Below are 6,839 nucleotides of genomic sequence, written 5' to 3'. Positions count from 1 at the left end.
GCAGAAGAAGGAGAAGGAGAAGGTGAAGTCTGGAGGGTGAATCAGAAGAAGCAGAAGAAGGAGAAGGAGAAGATGAAGTCTGGAGGGTGAATCAGAAGAAGTAGAAGAAGGAGAAGGAGAAGGTGAGGTCTGGAGGGTCAATCAGAAGAAGCAGAAGAAGGAGAAGGAGAAGGTGAAGTCTGGAGGGTGAATCAGAAGAAGCAGAAGAAGACAAGGAGAAGGTGAAGTCTGGAGGGTGAATTAGAAGAAGCAGAAGAAGGAGAAGGAGAAGGTGAAGTCAGGAGGGTGAATCAGAAGAAGCAGAAGAAGGAGAAGGAGAAGGTAAAGTTAGGAGGGTGAATCAGAAGAAGCAGAAGAAGGAGAAGGAGCAGGTGAAGTCAGGGGGGTGAAGCAGAAGAAGTAGAAGAAGGAGAAGGAGAAGGTGAAGTCAGGAGTGTGAAGCAGAAGAAGCAGAAGAAGGAGAAGCAGAAGCTGAAGTCTGGAGGGCGCAGCAGAAGAAGCAGAAGAAGGAGAAGGAGAAGGTGAAGTCTGGAGGGTGAAGCAGAAGAAGCAGAAGAAGGAGAAGGAGAAGGTGAAGTCTGGAGGGTGAATCAGAAGAAGTAGAAGAAGGTGAAGGAGAAGGTGAAGTCAGGAGAGTGAAGCAGAAGAAGCAGAAGAAGGAGAAGGAGAAGGTGAAGTCTGGAGGGTGAAGCAGAAGAAGCAGAAGAAGGAGAAGGAGAAGGTGATGTCTGGAGGGCGAAGCAGAAGAAGCAGAAGAAGGAGAAGGAGAAGGTGAAGTCAGGAGGGTGAATCGGAAGAAGTAGAAGAAGGAGAAGGAGAAGGTGAAGTCTGGAGGGTGAATCAGAAGAAGTAGAAGAAGGAGAAGGAGAAGGTGAAGTCTGGAGGGTGAATCAGAAGAAGTAGAAGAAGGAGAATGAGAAGGTGAAGTCTGGAGGGTGAATCAGAAGAAGCAGATGAAGGAGAAGGAGAAGGTGAAGTCTGGAGGGAGAAGCAGAAGAAGTAGAAGAAGGAGAAGGAGAAGGTGAAGTCTGTAGGGTGAATCAGAAGAAGTAGAAGAAGGAGAAGGAGAAGGTGAAGTCTGGAGGGTGAATCAGAAGAAGTAGAAGAAGGAGAAGGAGAAGGTGAAGTCTGGAGGGTGAATCAGAAGAAACAGAAGAAGGAGAAGGAGAAGGTGTAGTCTGGAGGGTGAATCAGAAGAAGTAGACGAAGGAGAAGGAGAAGGTGAAGTCTGGAGGGTGAATCAGAAGAAGCAGAAGAAGGAGAAGGAGAAGGTGAAGTCTGGAGGGTGAATCAGAAGAAGTAGAAGAAGGAGAAGGGGAAGGTGAAGTCTGGAGGGTGAATCAGAAGAAGCAGAAGAAGGAGAAGGAGAAGGTGAAGTCTGGAGGGTGAATCAGAAGAAGCAGAAGAAGGAGAAGGAGAAGGTGAAGTCTGGAGGGTGAAACAGAAGAAGCAGAATAAGGAGAAGGAGAAGGTGAAGTCAGGAGGGTGAATCAGAAGAAGCAGAAGAAGGAGAAGGAGAAGGTGAAGTAAGGAGGGTGAATCAGAAGAAGCAGAAGAAGGAGAAGGAGAAGGTGAAGTCTGGAGTGTGAAGCAGAAGAAGCAAAAGAAGGAGAAGGAGAAGGTGAAGTCTGGAGGGTGAATCAGAAGAAGTAGAAGAAGGAGAAGGAGAAGGTGAAGTCTGGAGGGTGAAGCAGAAGAAGTAGAAGAAGGAGAAGGAGAAGGTGAAGTCAGGAGGGTGAATCAGAAGAAGTAGAAGAAGGAGAAGGAGAAGGTGAAGTCAGGAGGGTGAATCAGAAGAAGCAGAAGAAGGAGAAGGAGAAGGTGAAGTCTGGAGGCTGAATCAGAAGAATCAGAAGAAGGAGAAGGAGAAGGTGAAGTCTGGAGGGTGAATCAGAAGAAGCAGAAGAAAGAGAAGGAGAAGGTGAAGTCTGGAGGGTGAAGCAGAAGAAACAGAAGAAGGAGAAGGAGAAGGTGAAGACTGGAGGGTGAATCTGAAGAAGTAGAAGAAGGAGAAGGAGAAGGTGAAGTCTGGAGGGTGAATCAGAAGAAGTAGAAGAAGGAGAAGGAGAAGGTGTAGTCTGGAGGGTGAATCAGAAGAAGCAGAAGAAGGAGAAGGAGAAGGTGAAGTCTGGAGGGTGAATCAGAAGAAGCAGAAGAAGGAGAAGGAGAAGATGAAGTCTGGAGGGTCAATCAGAAGAAGCAGAAGAAGCAGAAGGAGAAGGTGAAGTCTGGAGGGTGAATCAGAAGAAGCAGAAGAAGGAGAAGGAGAAGGTGAAGTTTGGAGGGTGAATCAGAAGAATCAGAAGAAGGAGAAGGAGAAGTTGAAGTCTGGAGGGTGAATCAGAAGAAGCAGAAGAAAGAGAAGGAGAAGGTGAAGTCTGGAGGGTGAAGCAGAAGAAACAGAAGAAGGAGAAGGAGAAGGTGAAGACTGGAGGGTGAATCTGAAGAAGTAGAAGAAGGAGAAGGAGAAGGTGAAGTCTGGAGGGAGAATCAGAAGAAGTAGAAGAAGGAGAAGGAAAAGGTGAAGTCTGGAGTGTGAATCAGAAGAAGCAGAAGAAGGAGAAGGAGAAGGTGAAGTCTGGAGGGTGAATCAGAAGAAGCAGAAGAAGGAGAAGGAGAAGATGAAGTCTGGAGGGTGAATCAGAAGAAGCAGAAGAAGGAGAAGGAGAAGGTGAAGTCTGGAGGGTGAAACAGAAGAAGCAGAAGAAGGAGAAGGAGAAGGTGAAGTCTGGTGGGTGAATCAGAAGAAGCAGAAGAAGGAGAAGGAGAAGGTGAAGTCAGGAGGGTGAATCAGAAGAAGCAGAAGAAGGAGAAGGAGAAGGTGAAGTTCGGAGGGTGAATCAGAAGAAGCAGAAGAAGGAGAAGGAGCAGGTGAAGTCAGGGGGTGAAGCAGAAGAAGTAGAAGAAGGAGAAGGAGAAGGTGAAGTCAGGACGGTGAAGCAGAAGAAGCAGAAGAAGGATAAGGAGAAGGTGAAGTCTGGAGGGCGCAGCAGAAGAAGCAGAAGAAGGAGAAGGAGAAGCAGAAGTCTGGAGGGTGAAGCAGAAGAAGCAGAAGAAGGAGAAGGAGAAGGTGAAGTCTGGAGGGTGAATCAGAAGAAGTAGAAGAAGGAGAAGGAGAAGGTGAAGTCAGGAGAGTGAAGCAGAAGAAGCAGAAGATGGAGAAGGAGAAGGTGAAGTCTGGAGGGTGAATCAGAAGAAGCAGAAGATGGAGAAGGAGAAGGTGAAGTCTGCAGGGTGAATCAGAAGAAGCAGAATAAGGAGAAGGAGAAGGTGAAGTCTGGAGGGTGAAACAGAAGAAGCAGAAGAAGGAGAAGGAGAAGGTGAAGTCTGGAGGGTGAATCAGAGGAAGTAGAAGAAGGAGAAGGAGAAGGTGAAGTCTGGAGGGTGAATCAGAAGAAGCAGAAGAAGGAGAAGGAGAAGGTGAAGTCTGGAGGGTGATTCAGAAGAAGCAGAATAAGGAGAAGGAGAAGGTGAAGTCTGGAGGGTGAAGCAGAAGAAGTAGAAGAAGGAGAAGGAGAAGGTGAAGTCAGGAGGGTGAATCAGAAGATGTAGAAGAAGGAGAAGGAGAAGGTGAAGTCAGGAGGGTGAATCTGAAGAAGCAGAAGAAGGAGAAGGAGAAGGTGAAGTCTGGAGGGTGAATCAGAAGAAGTAGAAGAAGGAGAAGGAGAAGGTGAAGTCTGGAGGGTGAATCAGAAGAAGCAGAAGAAGGAGAAGGAGAAGGTGAAGTCTGGAGGGTGAATCAGAAGAAGCAGAAGAAGGAGAAGGAGAAGGTGAAGTCTGGAGGGTGAATCAGAAGAAGCAGAATAAGGAGAAGGAGAAGGTGAAGTCTGGAGGGTGAATCAGAAGAAGCAGAAGAAGGAGAAGGAGAAGGTGAAGTCTGGAGGGTGAATCAGAAGAAGTAGAAGAAGGAGAAGGAGAAGGTGTAGTCTGGAGGGTGAAGCAGAAGAAGTAGAAGAAGGAGAAGGAGAAGGTGAAGTCTGGAGGGTGAATCAGAAGAAGCAGAAGAAGGAGAAGGAGAAGGTGAAGTCTGGAGGGTGAATCAGAAGAAGTAGAAGAAGGAGAAGGAGAAGGTGAAGTCTGGAGGGTGAATCAGAAGAAGCAGAAGAAGGAGAAGGAGAAGGTGAAGTCTGGAGGGTGAATCAGAAGAAGCAGAAGAAGGAGAAGGAGAAGGTGAAGTCTGCAGGGTGAATCAGAAGAAGCAGAAGAAGGAGAAGGAGAAGGTGAAGTCTGGAGGGTGAATCAGAAGAAGCAGAATAAGGAGAAGGAGAAGGTGAAGTCTGGAGGGTGAATCAGAAGAAGCAGAAGAAGGAGAAGGAGAAGGTGAAGTCGGGAGGGTGAATCAGAAGGAGTAGAAGAAAGAGAAGGAGAAGGTGAAGTCTGGAGGGTGAATCAGAAGAAGCAGAAGAAGGAGAAGGAGAAGGTGAAGTCTGGAGGGTGAATCAGAAGAAGCAGAAGAAGGAGAAGGAGAAGGTGAAGTCTGCAGGGTGAATCAGAAGAAGCAGAAGAAGGAGAAGGAGAAGGTGAAGTCTGGAGGGTGAATCAGAAGAAGCAGAATAAGGAGAAGGAGAAGGTGAAGTCTGGAGGGTGAATCAGAAGAAGCAGAAGAAGGAGAAGGAGAAGGTGAAGTCGGGAGGGTGAATCAGAAGGAGTAGAAGAAAGAGAAGGAGAAGGTGAAGTCTGGAGGGTGAATCAGAAGAAGCAGAAGAAGGAGAAGGAGAAGGTGAAGTCTGGAGGGTGAATCAGAAGAAGTAGAAGAAGGAGAAGGAGAAGGTGAAGTCTGGAGGGTGAATCAGAAGAAGCAGAAGAAGGAGAAGGAGAAGGTGAAGTCGGGAGGGTGAATCAGAAGGAGTAGAAGAAAGAGAAGGAGAAGGTGAAGTCTGGAGGGTGAATCAGAAGAAGCAGAAGAAGGAGAAGGAGAAGGTGAAGTCTGGAGGGTGAATCATAAGAAGCAGAAGAAGGAGAAGGAGAAGGTGAAGTCTGGAGGGTGAATCAGAAGAAGCAGAATAAGGAGAAGGAGAAGGTGAAGTCTGGAGGGTGAATCAGAAGAAGCAGAAGAAGGAGAAGGAGAAGGTGAAGTCTGGAGGGTGAATCAGAAGAAGTAGAAGAAGGAGAAGGACAAGGTGAAGTCTGGAGGGTGAAGCAGAAGAAGTAGAAGAAGGAGAAGGAGAAGGTGAAGTCACGAGGGTGAATCAGAAGAAGTAGAAGAAGGAGAAGGAGAAGGTGAAGTCAGGAGGGTGAATCAGAAGAAGCAGAAGAAGGAGAAGGAGAAGGTGAAGTCTGGAGGGTGAATCAGAAGAATCAGAAGAAGGAGAAGGAGAAGGTGAAGTCTGGAGGGTGAATCAGAAGAAGCAGCAGAAAGAGAAGAAGAAGGTGAAGTCTGGAGGGTGAAGCAGAAGAAACAAAAGAAGGAGAAGGAGAAGGTGAAGACTGGAGGGTGAATCTGAAGAAGTATAAGAAGGAGAAGGAGAAGGTGAAGTCTGGAGGGTGAATCAGAAGAAGTAGAAGAAGGAGAAGGAGAAGGTGAAGTCTGGAGGGTGAATCAGAAGAAGCAGAAGAAGGAGAAGGAGAAGGTGAAGTCTGGAGGGTGAATCAGAAGAAGCAGAAGAAGGAGAAGGAGAAGATGAAGTCTGGAGGGTGAATCAGAAGAAGCAGAAGAAGGAGAAGGAGAAGGTGAAGTCTGGAGGGTGAATCAGAAGAAGCAGAAGAAGGAGAAGGAGAAGGTGAAGTCTGGAGGGTGAATCAGAAGAAGCAGAAGAAGGAGAAGGAGAAGGTGAAGTCAGGAGGGTGAATCAGAAGAAGCAGAAGAAGGAGAAGGAGAAGGTGTAGTTAGGAGGGTGAATCAGAAGAAGCAGAAGAAGGAGAAGGAGCAGGTGAAGTCAGGGGGGTGAAGCAGAAGAAGTAGAAGAAGGAGAAGGAGAAGGTGAAGTCAGGACGGCGAAGCAGAAGAAGCAGAAGAAGGAGAAGGAGAAGGTGAAGTCTGGAGGGCGCAGCAGAAGAAGCAGAAGAAGGAGAAGGAGAAGCTGAAGTCTGGAGGGTGAAGCAGAAGAAGCAGAAGAAGGAGAAGGAGAAGGTGAAGTCTGGAGGGTGAATCAGAAGAAGTAGAAGAAGGAGAAGGAGAAGGTGAAGTCAGGAGAGTGAAGCAGATGAAGCAGAAGATGGAGAAGGAGAAGGTGAAGTCTGGAGGGCGAAGCAGAAGAGGCAGAAGAAGGAGAAGGAGAAGGTGAAGTCTGGAGGGTGAAGCAGAAGAAGCAGAAGAAGGAGAAGGAGAAGGTGAAGTCTGGAGGGAGAAGCAGAAGAAGTAGAAGAAGGAGAAGGAGAAGGTGAAGTCAGGAGGGTGAAGCAGAAGAAGCAGAAGAAGGAGAAGGAGAAGGTGAAGTCTGGAGGGTGAATCAGAAGAAGCAGAAGAAGGAGAAGGAGAAGATGAAGTCTGGAGGGTGAATCAGAAGAAGTAGAAGAAGGAGAAGGAGAAGGTGAGGTCTGGAGGGTCAATCAGAAGAAGCAGAAGAAGGAGAAGGAGAAGGTGAAGTCTGGAGGGTGAATCAGAAGAAGCAGAAGAAGGACAAGGAGAAGGTGAAGTCTGGAGGGTGAATTAGAAGAAGCAGAAGAAGGAGAAGGAGAAGGTGAAGTCAGGAGGGTGAATCAGAAGAAGGAGAAGGAGAAGGTAAAGTTAGGAGGGTGAATCAGAAGAAGCAGAAGAAGGAGAAGGAGCAGGTGAAGTCAGGGGGGTGAAGCAGAAGAAGTAGAAGAAGGAGAAGGAGAAGGTGAAGTCAGGAGGGTGAAGCAGAAGAAGCAGAAGAAGGAGAAGCAGAAGGTGAAGTCTGGAGGGCGCAGCAGAAGAA

The sequence above is a fragment of the Somniosus microcephalus genome, unplaced genomic scaffold (genome assembly GCF_052327205.1).
Source record: "Somniosus microcephalus isolate GS21.2 unplaced genomic scaffold, FLI_Smic_1.0 unresolved_chr8, whole genome shotgun sequence".
Classification (NCBI taxonomy): domain Eukaryota; kingdom Metazoa; phylum Chordata; class Chondrichthyes; order Squaliformes; family Somniosidae; genus Somniosus; species Somniosus microcephalus.
Note: the sequence above shows the minus strand (reverse complement) of the source record.